Here is a 23,881-nt window from a genome sequence, read left to right as displayed (position 1 = left end):
TTCGGATGCATTAAAAAAAGTCCCAAGGGAGTTGTGACTAATCTAGTTTTATCAAGCCATCCTGACCTGGAGGTAAAACTCTCTCTTCTTTCGCACTGGGACATTTTAAATTATTTCTTGCTTTTACCAGAACAAAAGCCATCAGTTTCAGGTCCCCTGGTAAACTTGAAGAGAATTTTGATTGGTTTTTTTTTGCAATCATAGTTGCATAAATATTTTAATAAAATGCATGAGAAATATTTCAACATTCTCTTTTGGCTTAGTAATTTCTTATAATAAAAGAATCTATTTCCTTCTTTTGGGGAGAGAAAAAAAGACTGCCACATTTCTAATGTTTTTCATTGATAACATTTTAAATACTCACTTAAGTAAATAAAATGTATTAATCATCTAGTTTATGCAGGGCACAAAAGTCTTCAAAAAACAAGCTCTGGCATTTTTTTTTACCATAATAGGAAAGCTTTAAGTACAGTTTTAGCCACAGACAATTTCTGTCATTCAAGAAGGACCAGCCTAATTAGGTATGGAGAGGTTCATCACTAGTTGGCTAGTTACTAGGCCATGACATCCTCGAAAAACAAATAAAAAATTTACATTTAAATTAAATTTTAAAAGATTCTCAGTCCTCTGTTATCCCTTTTGCTTTTGCAGTGACAATTTCAGACTAGCAGGAAAATGGCAAAAGGTGTTGAGAAATGTAGATATTATATATATGTCTATATATATGCATATATATATTCTGTATGTGTATATGTATGTTTATGTACACACATACACACACGTGTTTATATATCTTGAATACCAAATCCTTATCAGAGGAATTTGAAATAAAGATTTTTAATAATAAATTACAAATTATCTATCTATCCATCCTTGTGTATGCATACCCCAATAGGTAAGCATTGGATATGAACAAACAATTCTCAAAAGAAGAGTAGTAAACTATTAATAATCACATCGAAGAATGCTCCAAATCACTAAAAACAAGAAAACTGCAAAACAGAACCCTGAGATTTTGCCTTACACTTGCAAAATGGCAAAGATGATGAAAGATGGAATAGTCAGTGTTGGGGAGAGGTTGTAGGAAAGATAGACACGCTAACGCATTATTAATGGAGATGAGAATTGTACAGTCATTTTGGAAAGCAATTTGGAAATATGGAAATAACAGAAAAATATTTATACTTTTTGACCCAGACTTTCCACTACTAGGCTTATACCTCAAGGAGGCCATTGAAAAAAAGAAAGTCTCCATAGACACCAAAATATTTATAGCAACATTTTTTTGTGATAGCAAAGAACTGGAAACAAAGTAGATGCCGTTCGTGTAATGGCTAAACAGATTGTATCACATGAATGTAATGAGATATTACTGGGCTGTAAAAAATGATGAGTATAACAAATACAGAGAAGCATGGACAGATCCACATGAACTGATGCAGTGTAAAATAAGCAGAGACAAAAATATATATACACAATAACTAAAACAATGTAAAAGGAAAGAAACACCCCCCCCAAAGTGAATGCTGCAAAATTATAAAGAACAAGCATGGCTAGAAAGAATAGACATTAGATCAGAGGATGCTCTCAATCCACCACTTAGCAGAGGTGTGAGGTCCACAAGTGTTGTACATTGTTCATATTTTTGGACTTTTTTTGATATATTGATCAGTTATGCGGATTCTTTTCTCTAATTTTTTTTCATTTAAAAATGGTAGCTTTCTGGAATGGGATAGAGGAGGGTACTAGAGGAAATCATGGTGACAAAAAAGTAAAAAAAAATCAATATAAAACTAATTTTAAAATAAGTGAAACCAGAAGACCAAAGGAAATGAAAAGTTGTTTCTTAGATTTTCCTTGGAGAATAAAGACCATCAAAGACAGTTGGCACAGTTCATTAGGCATCAGAAGACAAGAACAAACATGTTTTCATAGGATACTTTGCTATCTTGTCTTTTAATACACAGGATGAGTATAGGGATAGGGTCTGGGAGACAGTGCTGTATAATGAATAGAAAGCTGGTCTCAAAGCTCAGAAGATCTAGTTCATGTCTTACTTCACGTACCACCTGTGTGATCCTGGATAAGTCACTTAACCTTAGACAATTATCTCAAAACTATACCCTGTGGAGAAGGTGCTGACTTGCATTTTTTAAAATAATATTTTCCCCCAATTTCATGTTAAAACAATTTTTTTTAACATTTTAAAAACAGTTTTGAGTTCCAAATTCTATTCCTACCTCTCCTCTCCCTGAAATGGTAAGTAATCCAATATAGTTTATACATGCACAATCATGTATAACATTTCCATATTAATAATTTTGTACAACAAGGCTTGAATAAAAAAAAGAAAAGCGGAAGAACACTTTTCAGGCTGTATTTAGACAATATGAGTTCTTTCTCTGGGGGCAGAGCATGCTTCACATGAGTCCTTTGGGATTGTCTTGGATCACTGTATTGCTGAGAATAGCTAAATTATTCACTATCGATCATTGTTACAATATTGTTGTAACTGTGTATAACATTCTCCTGGTTCTGTTCACTTCATGTTGTATCAGTTCATGTAAGTCTTTCCAGATTTTTCTGAAGTCATCCTCACTCGCATTGTTAAAGGGAGTTTCTTCACCTAGGAGTTCCCTTTAACAATGAAATTACATGTCCAGCACTTTCTTTATAATGAGCACCAGCAAAAAAATGAACCTAAAGATAACTGCCGCTTATGTGCCAACAACTGTTACAGAGGATAAGAAAGAGAAATTTCATAAAGAACTCAAACCTTCCAAATTAAATCGATATGTATTTAATACTTAACGACTTAAGTGCAAAAGTAAGCATGGGGAAAACAGCAAAGAATGTATTGGAAAATACGAATCATGGATCAAGAACTAGAAAGGACCTCAGAGGTCACCTAGAGCAATCCCTTCATTTTACATTTGAACAAACTGAAGCCCAGGGACATTAAGTGACTTGCCTGAGGTAACACAGGCGATGAACATCAGAGGCAGCATCTGAACTCAGGCCCTCTGACTCCAGAGGCAGCGTGCTTAACTACTGGTGACGTCAAACTCAATTAAAAATATGGGCCACTAATTCATACATAAGGATCCCTGAGACTGCATGCTGACTTAATTTTAAGACGCAACGTTATGTATTTTATTGTATTTTTATTTATTTTGTTAAATATTTCCCAATTACATTTTAATCTGGTCCAGGCAAGGCATTTCTACTATGCAGACTATATTTTTTACCATCACACAATTTACTAGGAATTGCAGAGAATACACAATGATCCCTCTGTACTTGTTGCTTATTGCCTCTTTTTTTTGGGGGGGGAGGTGAGGCAATTGGGGTTAAGTGACTTGCCCAGGGTCACACAGCTAGTAAGTGTTATGTGTCTGAGGCTGGATTTGAACTCAGCTCCTCCTGACTCCAGGACTGGTGCTCTATCCACCGACACACGTAGCTGCCCCTTATTGAGTCTTTTAAAAAGCCTTTGATTTGGTAACAGCTAGAGCAAAATAGTCCTTAAAAGTTCTCCACCAAGTGGTCTCCCATGCATAAAACCCTGCAAAGATCTTGTCTGTGTGGACAGTCACTGCACCAGCACAGAATGCAGACTATCTACGGTCAGCTTTTGGGGCCAAACTCACTCGCTATTTGACAAAAATTGCTGGAAAAACTAGAAAGCAGTTTGGCAGAAACTAGGCAAAGATTAACATCTCCCACTGCATACCAAGATATGTCCAAATGGGTATGTGATTTAGACGTAAAGGGTGATGTCATAAGTAAATTAGGGGAACATGGAAAAATGGACCTCTCAAATCTACGCATAAGGGAAGAATTTATGACCAAACAAGAGATAAATGAAGTGAAATGGATAATTTTGATTGCTGTTGTGTGTGTTTCGTTCTTTTTCTTAATTGTTTATTTTTAGTTTTCGACGTTCACTTTCATAAGATTTTGAGTTTTAAATTTTCTCTCTCCCCCCCCAAGTTGCTGTACAATCTGATACAGGCTGTACACATACTTTCATGTTAAGCATATTCTCCCATTAGTCATGATGTAAAGAACAATTAGAACTAATGGGAGGCACCACTAGAATGAAGCAATAAAACAAAGCAACAAAGGAAACGGAGAGCAGATAGTATGCTTCCATCTGCATTCAGACTTCACAGTTCTTTCTCTAGATGTGGATAGCAATTTCAATCATGAATCTTTTGGAGTTATCTTGGATCCTTGCATTGCTGTGAAGAGCCAAGTCTATCAAAGTCAGTCATCCCATAATGTGGCTATTACTGTGTACAGTGTTCTCTTGGTTCTGCTCACTTCACTCTGCATTAGTCCATACAAGTCTTTCCAGGTTTTTCTGAAGTCCTCCTGCTCATCATTTCTTATAGCACAATAGTATTCCATTACATTCATATACCACAACTTATTCAGCCATTCCCCAATTGATGGGCATCCCCTCCATTTCCAATTCTTTGCCACCACAAAAAGAGCTGCTATAAATATTTTTGTACATGCGGGTCTTTTTACCGTTTTTATGATCTCTTTGGGATACAGCCCTAAAAGTGCTATTGTTGGGTCAAAGGGTATGCACAATTTTATAGCCCTTTGGGCATAGTTCTGAATTGCTCTCCAAAATGGTTGGATCATTTCACAACTCCACCAACAATGTATTAGTGTTCCGATTTTCCCACATCTTCTCCAACATTTATCACTGTCCTGTTTTTGTCATGTTAGCCAATCTGATAGGTGCGATGTAGCACCTCAGAGTCATTTTGATTTGCATTTCTCTAATCAATAGTAATTTAGAACATTTTTATATGACTATAGATAGCTTTAGTTTCTTCTTCTGAGAACTACCTGTTCATATCCTTTGACCATTTATCAATTGGGGAATGACTTGTATTCTTATAAATCTGACTCAGTTCTCTATATTTTTAGAAATGAGACCTTTATCAGAGACATTGGTTGTAAAAATTCTTTCCCAGTTTTCTGCTTCCCTCCTAATTTGTATTTTGTTTTTGAAAAGGACTAATGACATCACAAAGGTCATGTCTTGACTTACCCATGAATTGGATTTAAGTAAGGCAGAGCTATGCAAAGTTTTTTCTTTCTCCTGTAGGGCTACAGGAGTGCAGTAGCAAGACAAAAGTCAAAACCGCTGATAATGGGCCAGGATGCAGTAGGTGACCTCGGCCTTTCTAAATTAAGGTCTTTCCCAGGTCTCAGTTTGTCTGAGGCAATGCCTATTCAATGACTAAGGACTAGGTAAGAACTGAGACAAAAGATAGCCTAATTTGCCATCACGAAGGTATCAATCTAGAAAGGGAAGACTCTCAGAGTTTCTGGCCAGAACAGAAAACAACTGCTATTTACAGTCATTCTAAGCCTTTCAATCCTAAACAATGAGCCACCAAGGCTTGGGCTGGGGACTGTTATTGGCTATTTTAAAAAACCAGAGTGATTTAGGTTTGAAGGTATAGTAATGTAGCTCCATTTAAATCACAGTGGACTTTTTAAAAGCCTTTTTTTCAGAGTTATATTTCAAGAAATCATAAATAAAAATTGCACAGGACAAAAGTAAACTGTCTCAGCATTTTGAAAAAATAATTTTAAACAATCTATTCCCCAAATCTCCAAATATCTTACAAAATGTAAGGAACAAAAATGCTATTCCTATGAACAGAGCACCCACATGTAAGGGTATGGTGCCCCAAGTGGAGATAGGGATCAAGTGGAGAGATGATGAGGTAGAAAAGGAGGAGGAGGAGAAGGAGGAGGAGGAGGAGAAAGAGGAGGGGGAGGAGAAGGAGGAGGAAGAGGAAAAATAGCAGCATTCTCTAGCTTGAATTGACAGGAGGGGTCCCCAGACAGCAGCTACTACCACTCACAGATAACATGGTAAAAATAGTTAATAGAAAATGTTTTCCTAAAAACCTGGTTCACTCCCTCCCACAAATACATACAGTATCCATGGGAGGAGGAAGTGTAAACTTAAACCATAATTGTAATGAGGCACACATATAATTCCGATTACATGAAATTACAAAGTTTTTACACAAACAAAACAAATGTAGCCAAAATTAAAAGGAAAACAAAAAACTGAGAAAAAATTTTTATATCAAGCCATTCCTCAATTGATAAATGGTGAGAGGATATGAAAAGGCAGTTTTTAGAAGAAATCAAAGTTATCTATAGTCATATAAAAAATAGTCTAAATCACTACTGATAAGAGAAATGCAAATTAAAACAACTAGAAGGTACCACCTCACACCTAAAAATAAGCTAACAAGGCAGAAAAGGAAAATGACAAATGTTGGAGTGGATGTGGAAAAGCAGAGACACTAATGCATTGTTAGTGCAGTTGTGAACTGGTCCAATCATTCTGGTGAGCTCTTTAGGACTATGCCCAAAGGGCTATAAAACTGTGCATAACCCTTGACCCAGGAATACCACTACTAGATCTGTATTCCAAAGAGGTCAGTGAAGAAGGAAAAAGACCCACATGTACAACAATATTTACAACAGCTCTTTTCTGTGGTGGAAAAGAACTGGAAATTGAGGGGATGCCCATCAATTGGGGAATGGCTGAATAAGCTATGGTATATAATTGTCATGGTATACTATTGTATTCTAAGAAATGGTGAGCAGAATGCTTTCAGAAAAACCTGAAAAGACCTATATGACTTGATGCAAAATGAAGTGAGCAGAACCAAGAGATCACTGTATATAACAACAGCAATAGTGTAATGATGGTCAATTATGAAAGACAGCTATTCTAGTCAATATGATGATGTAAGACAATTTGAAAAGACTCATGATGAAAAATGCTATTCACCTCCAGAAAGAGAACTGATGAACTCTGAGTGAAAATTGAAGCATAATTTTTTTCATTTTCTTTATTTTTCTTGCTTTTTTTGCAACATGGATAATATGGCAATATGTTTTGCATAATTTCACATGTATAATAGAAATCACATTGCTTGCCTTCTCAGGGGTAGGGGAGAGACAGGAGGAAGAGAACTTGGAACCTCCCCCCATGTTAAAATAAATAATAAAAAAAGCAAAACAAACAAAAATACAACAAAATGTTAAAAAACAAAAGAGAGAGAAAGGTTGGTTCATCTCTTATGTCATGGTGAAATACTGAGTAGAACTCTGGTGGAGTCTCTCATGAATATGTAAAAATCATGCAAAAACTCCTAGAAAGACAGAAAAACAGAGAAAATTTTTCAACAATTCTCTGATTTTTAATAGCAAATCACAAAACAGAGAGCTATGGGCTTGCCAAAAGTGTTTTGCCACTGTCATGGAAGACATCCATCACAGTCATAGAACCTGAGTTCAGAGGGACTTGGAAGGCACTCTAACCCAGTCTGTACTTGAAAAAGAATCTTCATTATAATATACCCAACAAAGGGTCATCCAACCTTTGCTAGAAATCTTCTAGTGAGAAAACCCACTACCCTAGGAGGCAGATCATTCTACTTCAGCACATCTTCAATTATTAGGAAAGTTTTCCTTACGTCAAGCCTATATCTGCCTCCCTGTAACTTACATCTATTGTTCCTGGCTCTGCCTTAAGAGACAAACAGAAAGATTAAAATTCCTCTTCCGTATAAAATGTATTTATATATTTGAAGGTATCTCTTATGTTCTCCCTGGTGTCCCTCCCATCCCCACCGCCAAGTCTTTTCCTCTCTAGGCTAAACATCCCCAGTTTCTTTGATCCTCATTTGTATGCCAAATAATCCTCTTGACTCATATTAGTTCTGTGATGTTTTTAGATGAACTCTTGTCCAGCCCTGCCTTATGCTTTTTAATTTTACTTTTTTGAACCCACTGTAAGACTTTATGTTTATTCGTATTACATTTCACCATATTAGATTTAGTCCAGCATTCTAGTCCAGTGAATTCTTGTTGGATCCTGTCAATTAATGTCAGCCACCCCATCTGCAAATTTGATAAGCATGCCATTTATTCCTTTACTCAAATAACTTATAAATGCATGGGACCATGTCCATGGTTGTGTCATGTCATTAGTGTCTGCTTTCAAAGTGAACATTAAACCACTAATGAATACTCTTTGGATTCAGTCATTTAGGTGGAACAGAAGATCGAGCACTGAGCCTGGAATCAGAAAAATCTGAGTTCAAATCTGTCTTCAGACACTTACTAGTTGTGTGAACCTCGGCAAGTAACTGCATCAGTTTCCTCAATTGTAAAATGGGAATAACAGAACCTACCATGAGGGCTTGCTGTGAAAAATCAAATGAGATGAGACTTGTGAAGTGCTTTGCATAGTGACTGGTACATAACAGGTGTTATACAAATTCTTACTCTCTTCCTCTTCCCATTTCCAAATCAACCTGACTGAACTACAACATAGTCTCACAACTCTTCATCTTGCCCACAGGAACAGTATGAGAAATTTTGTCAAATACTTTGCTAAAATCCAGGGAAAGTATATCTGTAACATTCTTCTGATCTACCAGTATTGTCCCTCAAAGGATCCACAATTGGCAATGGACCAGAATGCAACCTATCCACACCTTCTCATTCTGCATGACTCCTGTTCATGACCTACTATAAAAATTCTCCACATGGCATCTACCTCAAATACTGGCAACCAAGACCTTTTGACATTGCATATACAGCAATGGAATGTATAGGCTCTCCATAGGTTATGCCTCATTTTCATTACATGAGTTGTCCTCTTTCTCCAGTCATACATCTGTCAAATGACATCATCATTTACACTGCTTCTCCTACACAATTCTGCAATGGTAAAGTTTCAGTTTACTCACCCTCACCATGTACCTTCCCAGTGTCCTTTGGGTAACCTGCAAATTAAATTCTTCAGAGACTGTGATATTTCATGACACAGTCACATAGTTTTACTGGAAGAATGTTGTTAAAATGATGGGCTTTCATTTCAGGAAAACTTTGGGTTACTGAAAACACTGCAAAAATTCCCAAAGACAATGCAGCCTGTCACCTTCTATTCAGTTCTAGATTTAGTTCACTGTCCTTTGATGATGTCTATTCAAGATATATGTGCTAATGGAGCTACTCTATAACTGTATATCATAATTTGCATGATAGATATTCTTAATCCTTTCAATTTTTCCACGTGGATGATTAGGTTAAACTCTTTTGAGTGGCTCTTATTTAGGTCACTCTGCAATGTTCCAAGGCTTGATGCAATTATGAGCAATATCATTTACAAACAAGAACTTCTGACCTCATGACATATAGGGAATCTCTCCTCCATTTGGATTATATACTAGACAGCCTCTATGATGCAGGCTAACACCTTGAGTGAATATTCATCTTTCTGTTTTACACCTCATTGTATTAATAGTAAGAAGGACAAACAAAGCTATCTCTGTTGTTATACATGACGTCTCAAAAGTCCCCAAAGCTATTAAAGTTAAAAATTACACTTAAGAGTTTTGGGTCACTCTGTATATTTTAGCGAATCTGGTATGATTTTGAAAAAGGTGTGGCCAACCCCTTGTTGGAAGAGAGCCTTCAAAGTAGAATTTTGTTGTATCAAAGAAACTACTTTTTGCAATCAACAAACATGTGTACTTTTTAGTCAATTTTTTGACTATAAGGAAATACTCTTTGGAAGAATATCTTTGTGAAAGCCAGCCCATTTCTATATCATGCCTTTACTATGCATGGCCTTAATGCAAGTACTATAAATATTCTGTAGAAATGGGAAAGTAAGCATAAGCATGGGTAGTTATTGACATTTTCTTGGTTACTTTCCTCCCTTACCCCCTCTAAACTTTTGGTATCTTCCTCTCTTTCAGATATTTTAAGGCGTAATTCATCAAAGCCTTCAACATGGTATTACCTCCAACACAGACCTCCTTTGTATTCTTGGTCTAATCCAGGTGCTCTTCCCATATTTATTTTCTTTAGTCATTTCTATTTCTTACATGGTAATCTAGAACTGTGATATTAGAGTTATATGTGATGGTTCTACTATCACTGATGAAGAAAAGAGTTTGCTATAAAAACCTTTACAGATCTTTTCCATTTTTCATCTTTTTCTTGTTCTCCTCATAGTTTCGTCCTTTAATGTTCTTGATATGATCTATTTTGGGTCTCCCACTAAGATTTTTATGAACTTGATTTTCTCTCCTCTGTTTCTCATTGTTTCATGAGGTGATACTCTTTATAATCTTCTGGCATCCTCTTCGGTAAGATTTTACAAATGAATTTGTCTTTTAAACTGGTGTTTGCCTTGATTATCAATACCTCTACTTGGCAAGTACTTCAAGTGTTTGCTGACTAAGATGATTTCTAGGCTTTTGAGCTCTCCTCATTGTGATTAGTGATTTGCATGGGTTAAACTTTCTTAAGAAATGGTGGTCAATGTCTATGTCCTTTTATCCATTCCCCATTTTTTTATCTTAAGAGCTTGGTTAACTAAGTCAACATATTTTGGCATTTTTATTCTTTCTTTTGTCATTGATTTTGACATTTGTTCTAAAAAGCTGGTGATCTGTACACAAAAATTCAGAAATGACTCCCACATTGGTAATCAGTTGTTTCCTGTCTGTTAAAATATATTCAGTTTCATTTTTATGATGTTATTTGGTATTTGCCATATCCAGTAACTTCTGATTCACTTCTTGAAGGAAGTATTCATGATTGTATGAAGCTTCAGAGCAGTCTACAAGCCTTTGATCTCTCATTTTTTTTTTTACTCCTGAACCATGTTTTCCAACACAAATTTTGTCGTCTTCTCCATGCTTAGTTCTGAAGTGAAGACATCAATTATTAAAGGATATGCTCATCTACCTTGCAGTATCTGAGAGTTCTTTGTAGAATTTCCCTGCCTCACTGTGGTCACCACCTTTTCTAAATGTTCACTAGCCATCACTTTAATAAAATATTCTAAGATTTCACCAAGATTTGAAATAATTTTCACTGACCTGTGGTTTGCAGACTCTATTCTCTTCCCTTCTGTTTTGAAAATTGAGAAAAATATGCTGTTCTCCAGCACCCCTTCCACTCTACAGGATCTTTGAGAGACCTCTGACGGTGGCTCAGCAATCAATCTTTACTTTTTTTTAGTATGTTGGCATAGTTAATCTGAGCCTGGTGACTTAGATTCATCAAGGACAGCAAGATATTCTCTTACTATCTCCCTTATACTGAGTTACAACTTCGTGTTATAATTTTTTTCAGTTCCATTCAGTTTCAAAGATCATTCATTCCTCTCGGCAAAGAAAAGAGAGCACAATAAGGGCTAAGCATCTTCACCTTCTCTCCATTAGCCATTATCACTGTTCAGTCCACCATAGGTAGCAGTCCTTTGTACTTTCTGATCATCTTCTTTCCCTTGATATTTTAACAAAGGAATTATCTGTTGTTGTTGTTGTTCTTAGCTTTCATCGCCAGCCCAAATGGGACAGGGATTCCTTACTGATTCTAAGCTTCCTTATATGCTCCTGTTTGTGGATAACACTGGGATAACTGCATCAAGCCCTGGAAAACTGTAGAGATCTCTAAAGAACAGTGACAATAACTCGTAAGAATTCTGTCTAACAATCCACAAAGGACAAACTAAGTGGATGAACAATGCATATCGTCCAGATTATGATATTCTTTGGAATGGACAGACTATAGAGCTGTTCCAACAGCTATCTTGCTTGGATAGACACTTAACATGGACAGTGAGCTGATTCCATAACTGATAGAAGGAAGAAAGTGCTATTGATTACATAAAAGAAATTGTATAGTGTTTTCAATAATTGCAGCTTCTCCCTGAAAAAAAATATTTCAAGCCGCCTCAAGGATTCCCTCTGCCCACTCACTCAGCTAAAGACTGCTCATATTGAGAGAGAAAGAATCCCCTTTTCCTCATCTTATGTTCCTCTGACATCATCTCCTTTTATCTCCTCCTTCACTACAGCCAGTCTTTAATTAAAAAACTGGCCCTTCAGGGGCAGCTAGGTGGTGTAGTGGATAGAGCTCTGGCCTTGGAATCAGGAGGACCTGAGTTCAAATCCAGCCACAGACACTTGACACTTATTAGCTATGTGACCCTGGGCATGTCACTTAACCTCCTTAACCATGATTGCCTCACTAAAAAGAAAAAAAAAAAGAAGTAGCCCTTCTTGTTTAGGACAAGCTCCCGATATGCATCCTTGATCCCATCCATTACAGTCTTGTCCAACAGATTTCCACCTTTCCTTCCCCCACTTTCCTTTCTCCCCAGCTCCCATCAGCCATTGTCCTCTAATCTTAAATCTTTCCCTATCTACTGGCTCCTTCCCTGCTGTGTAAAAATACAGCCATGTCTTTGAAGATGTCTTTCATATCCTCAAAAAACCCTTATTTGATCTTACCATTTCTGCTACTTACAGTTCTATACTTATCCTTCCTTTCTCTGCTAAACTCCTTGAAAAAGTCATCTATACTCAGTGCCTTTCCTTCCTCTCTTCTCACACTTCTAAACCCATTATGATTTTTGATCTCATCATTCAACTGAAACTGCCCTCTCCAAAATTATCAGTGATCTCTTAATTGTCAAATCTAATGGCCTTTTTCTCAGTCCTCTTTTTTTTTTTGACTTTTGTCAAAATTTGTTATTGTTGATCAATTTCCCCTAATGGATATGCTCTTCCCCCATGGTTTTTGTGACATTGCTTTTCTCTTGTTCTTCTCCTATGTGTCTGAATGCTCTTTCTCAGTTTCCTTTATTGGATTTTCATCTTTGTCATGCCTCCTAAAAGTGTGTTTGCCATCTTGGTAAAGATACTGGAATGGTTTGCCATTTCCTTCTCTGGCTCATTTTACAGATGAGGAAACTGAGGCAATCAGGGTTAAATGATTTGCTCAGAGTCCCACAGCTAGTTAGTGTCTGAGGCTAGATTTGAACTTAGGGTTCTAGGGCTGGCACTCTATCCACTGTGCCATCTAAGTGCCCCTTTTACACTTTACTCCCCTCCATTTATTATACTGTCCAGTGATACTGATCTATGTGCTGTTCCTTACACAGAACACTTCATCTTCCTGTTCTGTGCCTTGCACTTGCTGTCCCCTATGCCTATGCTGTCACCTCTGCCTCTTGACATCCCTGGCTTCTTTTAAGACTCAGCTCAAGTGCTACCTTCTGCAGGAGGCCTTCCAGGTCCCCCCAGCCATTTCAGCCTTTTCCTCTAAGGTTCCCTTCTGTCTACTCTGTATGTATGGTGTATGTATCTACTTATTTACATATTACCTCCCTCATGAGAATGTGACCTACTTCAGAGCGCGTGCTGTTTTTGTCTATCTTTGTATCATTAGCACTCAGCACAGGGCCTGGGATATTAATAAATACTTGCTGATTGATTCATTTCACATTTCATTCACAGTAAGAGTACAAATCATGGAATGTCACACTCTTCAAAAAATTAAAATTTCATGTTGTCTAAAGAGCAATAGGGTGATTCATGATGGATGTATGTTATAGCATATTACCACAGATGAACTGCATGCAAGAAGTACAGTTAGAGATAAAATTAATGACATGTAAGATGAGAAAAGGTCAAAGACTATTTATGTTGAAAGAGTAAGGACAACAGAAGCCCAGCTCGCATACTGCACTGGTACATGTTAAGAGATCTGGAAAAGAGCCTTCTCTCTCATGTCATGAAGAAACTCCAAGTGGAGAAATTTTAAGGAGGAAAATAGTCCTACTCCTCAGGGCCAGATACATAGGCATTAATAATTTCAAAGTTTCTTCAGAATGAATACACAAAGACCAAACATGGTTAGTGATCCAATGAGATAATATTTATAAAGCACTTAACACAGGGCCTAACATAGAGTAGGAACTGATAAATGCTTATTCCTTTCTCTGCTTCAGGTATTTATTAAATCCCTCAGAGATGCTGGAAGATGCCTAGGTCATCTGTCTTTTAACGGTCACTCATGAGTTTGGCTTTCTACCCTCATATCCTCAGGGGTAATATGGGGCTTTGAAAGGCCAGAATGAAGAAAGAGAAATCACTAGGACACAACTCTTGCACTCTGAATGACCCATACTTCTTTGGTACTGAAGGATTTAATATCCTTTGGGAGGCCTAGATGGAAAAATACCAGCAGCGTCCTCATGACTTCACAAGGGTCTATCTCATTTCCTAGAGTGGCCTTGTGTAAGGTACCCTGAGGGTTTTAGGGGCTGGGAGAAACTTAAGACAAAATCTTATCACTAGGAGCCGTAGTAGTCCAAGGAAATAAATGTTCCATACCTACTACACTAGTGTTTATGTACCAACAGCTGTTCTCCATATTAATGAACAATAGTCACAAAGGATGAGAAAGTAGTGTAGATTTTAATTTAGACCACTAACTGTGGCAAGAATCTGCACATTAGGAGGTCACACATTAAAAAGAAATGTGTGTAAGACACTTATGTTAGCTTGCTGGAGGTTTGAAGCCAAAAAGAAAAAGTTCGTATCTTCAAGGAGTTTACATTATATTAAGGCAAGTGTACTGATAAATAAATACAAGGATTTGAGGAGGGAGAGGACTCCAATCAATAACTAGAATAAAGGCTTCATGGAGGAAGTGATACCTAAGCTGAACTTGAAGGGAAAATAAGGATTCTGAGAAGCAAAGGTGAGGATGGAGGACATGGGGAAAGCCTAAATGAACACGGGGATGTGGGAGACAGAATGTTAAATTCAGTAGTCCAAACTGGGTGGAAGTTAGAGCTACTATGGAGAGTAATGTCAAATAGAAAAGCAGGTTGTAGTCAGATTGAAGAAAGACTTAAATGCCAGGCTAAGGATACTTAAGATAAAATAGGGAACCACTAGAGATTTTTGAGAATGAAATCAACTTGGTCAAATTTGTACTTTACAAAGATTGCATTGACTTCTAGATAAAGGATGGGGTTGAAGAAGCAAGAGACTGGAGTTGTGGATTGGGGACTAGCTGCTAAACCATTTACTTCCATCTGACACTTTATTTAAACCTAGTATTAACAAACCAATACAGAAAGAAAATTTGCTAAAGCAACTGCTCTCAAATGCTAAAAAAAACCAACTCTATCCAGAATCCTTCCAGATTGACCACTGCATAACCTGTCAAATGTATTCTTTCTAAAATGAAATGAAATTTTTAGATTGTGACATACCACAACATATAGAGGAGAAGTCCAGAGAATAAAATAACGTATTTGTCAAGCAGAAGCATCATGGCACAGCAGATGAAAAGCTAGCCTTGCAGCCTCCTCATACTGACTGTGTGACCCTTTCAATGCTTCAGCAAAGAAGACTCTTACTTGTGGAGAAGGTGCCAACATGCATTGGAAGGAGTTTCCTCATCCCAAAGTTCCATATATCAATGAAATTACAGTCTAGTCCATATCCCAATCCATATCCCAATCCCAAGCTTACAAAAATACTTGACCTGGATATCAGATGCGACTAAGAGAATCTGACTGCTCATCAAGATGAGATAATGTGCATCTTGGTTGGTCTCACTTGATGGGGCACTCTATGACCTATTTTTCATCACTAATGGATAGGAAGAGAATCACAGAATAGGCTCACTCTTATTCAACCTACCTTGCACAGCCATATTTGAAGATGTAGCATAGGACTATCAGAAAATACTTCCATTCTGTGTCAAACTCTTCTTTCAAATCAATAGGCTAGGATCACTTTAGAAAGTCTTTGCAAATACTGCCCCGTCAAAACCTTCCATGGCAACAATCCCAAAGCATTAACTCAAAAAAATACAGAAACAGGGGCAGCTAGGTGGTACAGTGGATAGAGCACTCGCCCAGGAGTCAGGAGGACCTGAGTTCTAATCTAGCCGATACTTACTAGCTGTGTGACCCTGGGCAAGTCATTTAACCCTGATTGCCTCCAAAAAAAGAAAGAAAGAAAGAAAAAAGAAAGAAAGAAAGAAAGAAAGAAAGAAAGAAAGAAAGAAAGAAAGAAAGAAAGAAAGAGAAAAGAAAATACAGAAATAATTCTGAACTTTGCAGGGGAAAAATACTGGTATACCCCGTGACTTCTCAGGCCATGTGTCAACCTGTGCCAGCACAACCCCAAACCTAGCCAATGTCCAGTGGTGATTCCAACTTTAAATTGGTCAATTAATTTTTCTACCTCAATGAAGAAGTTTTTGGAGAAGGAATGAATTTAATTAAAAATGTGAGACTATTCTTTGGGAAGGCAGCAAAAAGTATTGAACTAATGAAGAATCAGAATTCCGACCAAAATTAAGATATGTAGAGGGGTGCTATTATCTATATTCCTATTATTTTTGTTTGTTATTCAGTTACTTTAGTCGTGTCTGACTCTTCATGACCCCATTTTGAGTTTTCTTGGTAAAGTACTGGAGAGGTTTACTATTTCCTTCTTCAGCTCATTTTACAGATGAAGAAACTGAGGCAAACAGGATTAAGTGACTCGCCCAAGGTCACACTGCTAAGAAGTGCCTGAGGCCAGATTTGAACTTAAGAAGATGAGCCTTATTGATTTCAGGTCTGGCAATCCATCCACTGCGCCACCTAACTGCCCACTTTGTTCAAAACCTGTCATAAAAAAGCACTTCACAGGATCATAGCCTATAGAATGGAACTCAGTGGCCACTGGTGGCATAGTGGATAGAATGCTAGATCTGTGTTCAAATCCAGTTTCAACCACTAGCTGTGTGACCTTGGATAAGTCACTTACCTCTGCCTCAGTATCCACAATGGTAAAACAATACTACCTACCTCTCTGGGGTTTTTGTGAAGATCAAATGTAATAATATTTGTAAAAAAGTATTTAGCACAGTGCCTGGCACCTAGTAGACATTATATGAATTCCTTTTCCCACTGAGTCCAACCCTTTCATTTTACAGATGAGGACACTGAAGCATACAGAGCTTAGATAACTTTCCCAGTTAGACAGTTAGTGCCTAAGGTGGGGTTTGAACTCTGGTCTCCCTGACTACAAATCCAGTGTCCTATCCTCTATATACTTACAGACGTGTTGGCTGACTGTCCTTGGCACAAAGAATGCAAAGCAAAATTACAGTTCTTACTATGACCTATTTACAATCTACTGGAGGGGACGTGATACATAGGAAAATAAGTATGATACAAAGTATAGATCAAGAAAAAAATGGCAGGGGCAGCTAGGTTACACAGTGGATAGAGCACCAGCCCTGTATTCAGGAGGACCTGAGTTCAAATCTGTCCTCAGACATATAACACTTACTAGCTGTGTGACCCTGGGCAGGTCACTTAACCCTGTTTGCCTCAGTTCTTCATCTGTAAAATGAGCTGAAGGAAACCACTCCAGTATCTTTGCCAAGAAAACCCCAAATGGGATTATGAAGAGTCAGACACGACTGCAATGACTTTATCAAATAAAAATTATTCATTGAACAACTATAATGTGCAAGCCTAGCCAAAAAAAAAAATTCAGAAAAAAATGGAATAGAAAAATTTGAGAAGAGATAATTTTCTATCAAGGAGAGGAGAAAAGGAGAGAATTGATGTAGTAAAACCTAAATGGGGAAATACGCAACATTTAACCAGCAGTCTTGGCCATGGAACAACCAGCACAATTGGGCCCTTCAAATCTGCTCTGTAATTCATGACATGTAAAGAGTACCAGAATAACATTAAGACAAATTCAGGTCAGCAGTAGAAGTTACTAAAGTGTCTCACAGATCTGTGTTATTAACTGTAGCTTGTTAGTGTCTAATTTTAATGAATTATTCTGATTGTAGTATATTCTTTGGCCCTCTAAATTTCAGTGCTCTGGGGAAAAGTTCAAGTTGCTCTGCCCTGGTTGTAGCTTCATCAGCATGTATAACTACACAAAGGTAGGAGAGAATGCAGGACAAAATCAGAGAAATTTTTAGTAGGGAGCTGACATCAACCAATTAATCCATGAATGTATACTAAGTACCTGCTATTAAGTGTCAGCAGCTAAGGATTCCAAGACGCACTTGGACTTGTTTCTACAGCTCTTCTTATAGACTTCAGAGAGGGGAGTTCTTTCTATAAAAGTCCATCTTCCTAATTCTTATTCACAAAACATCTTTGGTGCATCCCCCCAGTCACTGGAGACCAATTAGTGGTTGCTACATTATCCCACCAAGGAACATTCCCCTCAGCAGAGAATCAAAGTGCACCTCTAGCTCCATTCTGTCAAATCAGGAGTTCCCCTGATTGTGCTATACTCTCCTGGTTAAATATTTGCTGTCCCAGCAAATCCAACTGGAGTGCTGTTGGCATGTCTGCCCATATCCCCAATTCTGGACAGTTCTCTGGAGGCCTGGGGAGGAGACTCAAACACTCCATTTAAGTACTTCCCTTAGTGCCTTTCATGTAAAAAAAAAAAGTCCATACAGCATAGTTCTTAATGGCCCCCTGAGTACCACATAAAGGGTCACAGCAAAATCCATCAGTACAGTACCCATATTCTTATTCCCCAGATTAACAGTCTTTTTTGTGAGGGCCCATATTTACCATAGCTGAAGCTTACTCTATCCCAAATACAAAATAATGCAGATTCAAACCCTCTCCTAATCTAAAACAATTAGGAAAGAGTAAAATGAAAATAACACAAAGAATTAACAATAGCAAAAGGAAATTAATAAAAGGCACCCCCCCCCATTGCTGGCCAAATTTTCATACTTGGAAAAAAGTCTCAACCCAGATAAGCTCCTAAAGCATGTGGGGTAACCTAGAGTTGACTGGAAAGAAACCTGTTGCCCTCGGGTAGGAAACCAACCTGTCCTGTATGAAAATTTTTCTCCTGGGTCCCTTTATACAGGTGAACATATTTTCCCAGTGGATCATAGGACTATCCAAATGGAGGTCCAGATGAAAATTTCTTCAGTGGATCCTTGAAAATGCATAGGGAACCCAAATTTCTCCACTAGATTACTGTAAGACATTGGGTATCAAAATGGTGGTAGAGATCACTCCACATTAGGACAAATTTGCTAGCTCAAAAAGAATCAGCCTAACTCAAGAGAGTCTCCAGGATGTGTGAAGCTCCCTAAAAGAATCTAAATTCTCTGGGTCAATTAAAAATCAACCCTTAACATCCTGGTGCAGCCCCCATGATGTGTTCTGTGACCCAAAGGGCATTAAGAAAGGAACAGGCTCGGGGCTCAAACGGAAGCATTCCATAATTCTTACAGAATATAGAAAGGGTGAGGTTCATTCACAAGAGTCCATCCTCTGTGATTCGGAGTCTCCAATCATCAATTATTTTTAAAGGAAGTCCTCAGTCACTGGGGATCAATCAGGAGTTATTTCAACCCAGCAAAAGACATATGCCTTCGTAAGAAGCAAGAGTACCTCTGATCATCCTTTCTACAACAAAAACGAAAGTCCTTGCCTTGGAGTAGCCTGAATTCTATTTAAACAACGTGTATATTATACAAGAAGATACAAAATGTATGCCCAGCCCACACAAGGTATTCGTTTTTCGTGGGGGAGGGGAGGAAAAACAGTACTTGACAGGGAGATCCATGTAAAAAGCACTGCTTGTTAGGAGCCTTAAAAGAAGCTAGAGATTCTACGAGGTGGAGGTGAGAAAGGAGGGCATTACAGGCATTAGGGAAACCGTGCAAAATCACAGAGATGGAACGTCTCCTATGAGGAACAGCAGCGAAGCCTGTTTGGCAGGATCATAAGTCTGCTAAGCGTGACATGGATAGGTATATGATTTAAGAATACCAATTTGGCAACTCTGCAGAAGATGGATTAGAGAAAAAATACTGAAGGCAATTAGGAAAAGCTGTCACAATAGTTCAGAAAAGAGGCAATGAAGGTCTGAACTAGGTTAGAAGACGAGATTTAAAAAAAGGTCCTCAAAGTCAGGGAAATAACATGACTGAAGACCAGGAGGCTTCATTTACCAGACAATAAAGAGGTGGATTATGAGGGACGGGGCATTTTGGGGAGCGGCAGCAAATTAGGGATGAGGCAAGAACAAAATAAGGTTTTAAGATCCAAGCAAAAGGACTTTGGGACTATGTTAGTGGCTTGCACATTATAGTTGTTCAATGAATAATTTTTATTTGATAAATAAAATTTTTGTTATTGTTCAGTCATTGCAGTCGTGTTTGACTCTTCATAATCCCATTTGGGGTTTTCTTGGCAAAGATACTGGAGTGGTTTCCATCAGCTCATTTTACAGATGAAGAACTGAGGCAAACAGGGTTAAGTGACTTGCCCAGCGTCACATAGCCAGTAAGGGCATCTGAAGCTGGATTTGAACTCAGGAAGTGAGTCTTTCTGACTTCAAGCATACCAGCTAGCTTCCCTTGAAATAAAACTTAATGCTTAACAAATGTTTTTAAAATTAAATGAATCAATGCTTAGAAATTGAGTCCTTCACTGCTTTTTTCCCCTTTTAAAGATTAACTGCAGTATGGGGTAGGAATGTGCTTGGGTACTTGACAAGAGAGGAGAAAGGCTGAAATAGGGATGATTATGTTGTAAAAGAATGGAAAAAAAAAGGAATAAAGATCAGGTATAATTTATATTCAACTCACCCCCAGATACTAGCCACCTAATCAGGAATCCATTAAAAGCAAAATTACTCTTAAACATATCCAAACAACATCTTGTCTCCTTGGCTGGATCATTTAAACCTCTGAAGGTCAGGAGCCATCACCCACAACACACATCTGAATTTTTGTGAGGGCCCCTTATTTACCAATGCTGGTCAGCCTAGATTGTATTTAATTAAGGTATTACTGCCTCCAATTGGCTGGCTCCACATGTTTTGTACCTCTCCTTCCTTTCTAGAAGAGCCAACTTCCAGCTCTATCTTGAGCTCTTTTAAAATTGTGAACTTAATACCGTTTTCTAATCATATTAGGTGCTGGGAGCTTTTTGTCCATGTGGTCTTCTTGAATCATATGTTGGTATTTTTAGGGCTTTACTAAGGGTGTACTGGAGCCAGCTCCAACCAGCTTCAGGAAGCCCAATGTTAAATTTTCAGTGTGAGCATTTATACCTCAGAAATCATCAAACTGATACAATCAAGGCTTGGTTTATTTTATGTTGATTATCTAGACTTATGAAAATGATGGATAAAATATTAATAATGCAGATTACACTTAAAAGTATGCCTTGTGAATATTTTTTTGGGTGGAGTCACTTGTTAAACATTTATTCACCAGCACAACACTGGCTTCAACACATCTTTTCTGTTACCTTACACAATCACACATGAGTGATGTGAATATATTTACAAATCCATGGAGAGATGCATAAATCACCTTGATGAGGTGAAGAATCATGACTACAACATTCTTCTTTCTCTCACTAAATTTTTTCTTTGTTTTTTTTTTAAAACTATTTATAAGAAAACCTGTTGGTAGGGAACATATCTTACCAGTAAAGTTGTCTTCTTTTCCTTCTCCCCCTACACTCTTTGTTTTTTAAAATTTTTCACCTATTTATTTAATTTTTAACTTATGGAACAAAACAAGCATTTCCATAACACAGTATAATAAAAAAAAGATGATCATACACAAAACTGCAAATGTAATATGTACAACTTGCTATTCCTTTTAAATATGTAATAAAGTTATCATGTAAATTTCTTTTTTTCTTCCCTCCCCCAATGGCTACAGTTAGACACAAATATGTGTACACACACACACACACACACACACGTATACCCACATACATATATATGTAAAATCATTCTATACATACTTCTATTTACCAGTTCTTTCTCTGGATGCAGACAGTGTCTTCCTTCACACGTCTTTTGTAGTTAATTTGGGTATTTATAATAGTCACAGTGACTTATTCACTCAAAGTCGTTCTTTTTTGTGTGTTTTGTTTTTTGTTTGTTTTTTGGTTTTAGGCAATTGGGGTTAAGTGACTTGCCCAGGGTCACACAGCTAGTAAGTGCCAAGTGTTTGGTCTGAGGCGGAATTTGAACTCAGGTCCTCCTGACTTCAGGGCCGGCACTCTATCCACTGCGCCACCTAGCTGCCCCCACTCAAAGTCATTCTTAAAAAAATATTGTTACTGTATACAATGTTCTCTTTGAGAGTGAATTCTATTATTTTGGCAAGTCTGTCCATGCTTTTCTAAGATCATCAAGCTTGCTCTTTGTAAAAGAGATATAGCCTAGCATCTGCTCTCTAATCTAGATTATTTTTAATTTTTTCAGCTTTCTTCAAAATGGGGAAGAGCTTGCATTTAATAACTTATTAAAATGAATGATTAAAAATGGAAATTTCCCTAAACTTCTATTTGCGTCTACTAGTACTACTTCCCTATACTATTACCACTTGTAAAAAAAAAGTGGATTTCAAGTCTTTCTTGGACACATTTCAAGGGAATTTAGTCACTTCAAGTACTAAATAATCTTAGTAACCCCAGGGAATGGACCTGAATTAGAGTTAGCATATATTCAACCTTATTGTTGACATACAAAAACTCCAACATGAAAGGAGACTTCAGTCACTACTTGTTATACTACCTTCACAAATATTTAAATAAATTTTCCTTCCCCCCCAACCCAATCAGCTTGTCTTACAGTGAGATATTTACTGAACATGAAGGAAAAAGTAGTTTGAGGTCAGTTTCTTATTCAGCCAAGACATATAGATTTTGGAGAGTACAGATACTGTGTCTAACTAGTAAGAAACATTTAACGAAGCCAATGAAATGTAAAAAATCTTAAATACTTATTTATTTCTTTGAAGAAAATACAGAATCCAACAATGGAATATCTATACTCACTCTGAACCTTTAGACATGAAAGAGATTAACTACGCTAAAATGTATTTTTTCCACACACCACTCAAATACTAAAAACAACTACGTAAAAATGGAATATAGTTGCTAAATGCTTATTTAAATAAGTCCTACTTCAACTTCTTATATTTTCTTGGTAGTTTCCTTAGTTTTTTCATCTCTCAAATGAGGATAATAAAACTTCTGGTGGCAAGGATTAAAAAAAATAATACTTAGTAGGAAACGTATGTATAGTAAAACTGTCAATTAACCAAAATTCCAACTCACAAATGGCTGAATTTTTGTTTTTGTTTTTCCTGTTTTCTACTTCTATGAAAAAGAGACAAATTGCAAAAAAAAGCAAGGTGGTAGCAGGCAAAAACTTCTACAAAAACTAAGCTGCATATTCAGTACAATCCAATGACATTTAGGTCTACACCCACAAAACTGAAAATTAAAGCTGATTTTCTAAGTGATAACCCTGAGACTCAGAAAAATTCTGAATTACGGAAAAAATGTGTGTGTATGTGTGTGTAACTGAAACAGAGAAATGTACTTACACATTCCAGGAATATTTCTAATATAAAAAGATTTTGTGCTTTGTAATATTTCTTTCTAATATTATTAATGGATTTGTGTTCTCATCAATATGGGTACTCCCTCCAATAATAATAATAATAATAATAATAATAATAATAATAATAATAATAATAATATTTATATAGCTCTTGCTATGTGCCTGCTACTATGCTAAGAACTTTACAATCATTATTTCATTTGCTCCTCACAACAACCCTGGGATGAAGGTGCTATTATTAAACTCCAATTTTACAGAAGAGGAAACTAAGGTTAAGTTATTTGCCCATGGTAATACAACTAGTAAGTATCTGAGGCCACAGTTGAACTCAAGACTTCCAGGTCTAGGCCCAGCACTTTAACCACACCTATGCTTTCTCATCCCGAAACTCTTGGTTCATGTCCTCCCGTCAGCCTTCCATAGAGGATTCACTCAGTAATCCAGAGACTTTCCCCTAGATTTCTTCATACTACATACTTGCAACAGGAGCACATGGTTGTCCATCCCTCATTGTCTAGCCTTCTCTCTTCTTACAAGCCTCCTTTCCCCACTATCTT

General features: G+C 37.3%; 1 protein-coding gene across 2 annotated transcripts in view; it reads right to left on the bottom strand.

The window, feature by feature from the left end:
* GJA3 (gap junction protein alpha 3) overlaps positions 1-23,881 on the bottom strand; it is a 40,946-nt gene that overhangs the window by 3,988 nt on the left and 13,077 nt on the right. The window lies entirely within an intron of this gene.

This window comes from Phascolarctos cinereus, unplaced genomic scaffold (genome assembly GCF_003287225.1).
Source record: "Phascolarctos cinereus isolate Bilbo 61053 unplaced genomic scaffold, phaCin_HiC Scaffold_726;HRSCAF=1367, whole genome shotgun sequence".
In the NCBI taxonomy this organism is placed as follows: domain Eukaryota; kingdom Metazoa; phylum Chordata; class Mammalia; order Diprotodontia; family Phascolarctidae; genus Phascolarctos; species Phascolarctos cinereus.
The sequence above is the reverse complement of the archived record's forward strand: the minus strand, read 5'-3'. Positions and strand labels throughout refer to the sequence as shown.